Here is a 3,897-nt window from a genome sequence, read left to right on the forward strand (position 1 = left end):
AGTCCTTTAATAATATATTGTTGAAGATAAATCTTACACAGTAAACCTGCTGACATTTTAGCATAAGACTTCAATATAAAGTGTAATATCACTTAATTCATCAGCATATGTTACTGCAACACTGGGATTTGACACTATGGCTCAAAGCCTTGTAATTTCTGCGTCCATGTTTGGAGCCTGCATCAGTCTTCTGTATTCATTGATCGGACAGTAATAATTGAGCTTGTTAATTAATGCATTCCCAGTCAGTTTTCCCTTCATATCATTTGTCTTCTGGACTCTGGATGCAGTATCAGCATCTGCTTAATCCACTGTGAGTGCTGCAGAAGACGAGGTAAAGGCTGGTTATCTCAGCTGCTGTTACCTTATCAGTCTAGCAGTTATTGCATTTCAACAGCTATTAATCTATTGATAGTTTTCAGTCATGTGACATGTGCTAGCCTGGAGGAAAAAATGGTGGTAGGAGCAGGTGTCTTGCACCGCCATGTCATGTCTTAAAAAATTATTCACTTAATTGACTCAACCAACTTAAAAAAAAAAGAAACTTTTAAGTCCTGGGTTCTTGTGACCTGCAGAACTACTCCATTCTTTTCAAACAGCCAAGTGTTACCCCAGAGCTGAACTACTGAGAGTTACATCTTCCTGGTAAATATCAAGCCATCGTACACCACAAAGAGAATCAGTGTGAAAATTAGTTGACTTTAAATTTTTCAATTATATTTCTAGGAGTTCATGTTTTGTTATGAGCCGTCCATCTGTCACAGTAAGGTCCAAGCTTACCACCCACAGCCATTTTCATTTGTGTCAATTGTCCTCAACTGTCTGTTTTTTTTTACCTTTTTGTTGAAATCTAGTTTTTGTCCTATTCAAGTTTATTTATTAAATGTTGAAGTTTCTGCCAACAAGCCTGGTCTCCTGCATTTAGGGTTCTACACCACCCACCCCCGACACAACATGTGTAATTTTACAAAGGTTATTTGCATTGTTTGATCAGGATGGGGACAACAATGGTCCTTGCTGTGTCACATTTGCATGTTCTCCTCATGCCTGCATGGACTTTCTCCAGGCACTCTGGCTTTCTCCTACAGTCCAAAAACATGCTTCATAGGTTAATTGGTGATTCTAAATTGTCCCTTGGGCGGGTTTGAGTATGTGGTTACCTGTCTCTGTGTGACCCTGCAATAGACTGGCAAACTGTCCCGCCTGACAGTAGCAGGTACGACTCCACCAACTCTGTGATCCTGAATAGTAATTAGCAGGCAAAGAAAATGGATGGATGGAAGAATAAAATGTCAGGAAAGCTAAAAAGAAGTTATTATAATATACAGTAGCTACTAAGCATTTTAGGAATCAATGATTAAACATATAAACTAAATACCAATAATCACTGACACCACCCATGGTATTTGCAGAAAATAAAGCATACTGTGGATAAGACATCTGCATTGCCTGTTTTAAGACTGAATTCTGAAAAAACATAGTCTTAGCTATGCCTCCTCTCTAATTAGTCCATCCGGTAGCACTTAACAATCTAGCCTTCTAAAAATAAAGAAAGTAATGTTAGCCTTTATAAGCTGGTAGATATGTGATAACTTTAGATTTGTGGAATGTGTCTTTACGTGACATCTATGAATAGATTGAGAAATTTCCCTTTTTACACGAGTATTGCAAGGTGTGTATTAGTAACTTTTTACATCATTTGAACATCACAAAAGGTGTGGACCCAATCTTATAGTTAACCTTTCAATGGCCTCAGTTGTACCTTGTTCCTCTGTTTGCATTTTGCAATGGAACGCTGCACAGTCCATTGTAGTTTCTCCAAGTCTTCTGCACTGGGCAGAGATAGATTGCAGTGACTGTGTCAGTTTAACCCTTTTCTGCCTGAATTCATTTCCAATGACAATGCTAAATGAAGTGGAGTCCTGGATTAAATGGTACATTGCAAATTAGCAGCAAACGACATGTAAGCGTTTTACTTCTCTTTTCTCAGTCTGCACTGGTGTATTGAAATTAACAACCTAAATAAGATTACTTTTTTCTTTGTTGTTGTACAATGCTGTTGCACAAGTTACAACAACATTGTGTAAATGAAAGAGCCTGATAATTAAAGCCTTAGTCACCTATACAGGGTATTGACCCGTACGGGTAGTGCTGGTTTGGGTAATATGGAGGGTCGAACATATGAGCGGCTGCATCTTAACCCTTGTGCTATCTTATGACCCCACCCTTACATTGACGTGTTATCCCTACCATGACAAAGGTGGATAATGGTGTAGAGGATTTCATGTAATCCATGGACACCAGTGAGGTTCACAAATCATTGAAGAAAAAGGTTAGCGCACTGTCTAGTGGGTCTAGATGACCAAACACCCAATGTTAAAGTGCCTAGGATAGCACAAGGGTTAAAGGTATGGGTGTGCCTTGCAGATCTCTTGAGGCTCATGCAGCTATCTCAAGGGGACCTCATGAAAATTGGACATATGATGGTCATGCATGTCATAAGAGTATCGTGTAAGTATTTTTAAGGATAATGTAAGTTGCTATTGTTCCGTGCCCTCATGCCACATTCTAGTTCTTATCAAGCTGAGCGTACTGGCTCAAATGCTGCCTCCAAATGCTGCATGCAGGTGACACATAAGTGCCATAGGATGCCTGCACAAACTACACTCTGTCTAATTTCCTGAATTCTACCAGTCAAGCTGCACAACTGCTGGGCTGCACGGTGGCCCAGTGGTTAGCACTCTTGCCGCACAGCAAGAAGGTTCCCCGGTTCAGTTCCGGGCCGGGGGACCTAAAACAGTAAATTTCTGTAAACTGTCCCTGGGTGTGAATGTGAGTGTTCATGGGTGTGTGATTTGTGGCCCAGTGACCCACTGGGCAAGGTGTACCCATGCCTTTGCCCAAGAGTGGGTGGGAAAGGCTCCGGTAGCCGTCGTGAACCTGAAAGGGAGAAAATGGGAATAGAAGATGAATGGAAAAAAAAAGGCTGCATGCAGCAAACTCTAACTTATCATTTGAACTGCACAAACACACTTCTTGCACAATGCGCAAGGTTTGGGGGGGATGAAGAAATGAAAAATGCATATACCACACCTGCGTCTCACCTACTTAATCTTCAGCGTTGTTTAACCCTTGTGCTATCCTACGCACTTTAACATTGGGAGTTGGGTCATCTAGACCCACTTAGAGCGCTGAACCTATTTTCTTCAATGATTTATGATCTTCACTGGTGTCCATGGATTACATGAAATCTTTCCACGCTTATCCACCTTTGTCATGGTAGGGAGAACACGTCAATGCAAGGGTGGGGTCATCTAAGATAGCACAAGGGTTAAGTGTTCCACACAACCTGTGACCTGCAGCATGCCCGTATAGGAAAAAAAGTGCATGAACATTCTCAGGCTCACCAAGCGGTCTGTGCCTTTGATATTTTCTGCCGGCCACCTCTGTGTCCCGTACAGGTTTGCCCATCTTTCACCCACAGAGAGCCCGCATCCACCCGTAAAGGCAGTTGTGATTAAGGCTTCATTATTTGCTCCACCAGGTTACCTGGTAAATGGTCAGGAGGTGGATGAAGGGGCTTTAACACTGCATTCTGCGTTATGGTTGGCCATAGACAATTTGTTCCAATGATTCCTTTTATCTAATTTCATTAGGGAAATTATACCCAGCATTCTTTTAAGTAAATAAACCAGTATTGATACCAATCCATATAATTTTATTTCTAAGGGTTCCTCCAGAACCAAGGACAAAAGTGTTTGCTTAGCTAAATGGTTTTAAAATACTTTTTTTAACTGTTTTTCTTCTCTAAAGCACTAATTCCCCAAATAAAGACTCATGAATCTTTAACAGATTTATTGAGAACATGTCATGAAGGAAATGAAAACACCTGACACC

The sequence above is a fragment of the Oryzias latipes genome, chromosome 10, assembly GCF_053564925.1.
Source record: "Oryzias latipes strain Hd-rR chromosome 10, Olatipes_Hd-rR_3.1".
Classification (NCBI taxonomy): domain Eukaryota; kingdom Metazoa; phylum Chordata; class Actinopteri; order Beloniformes; family Adrianichthyidae; genus Oryzias; species Oryzias latipes.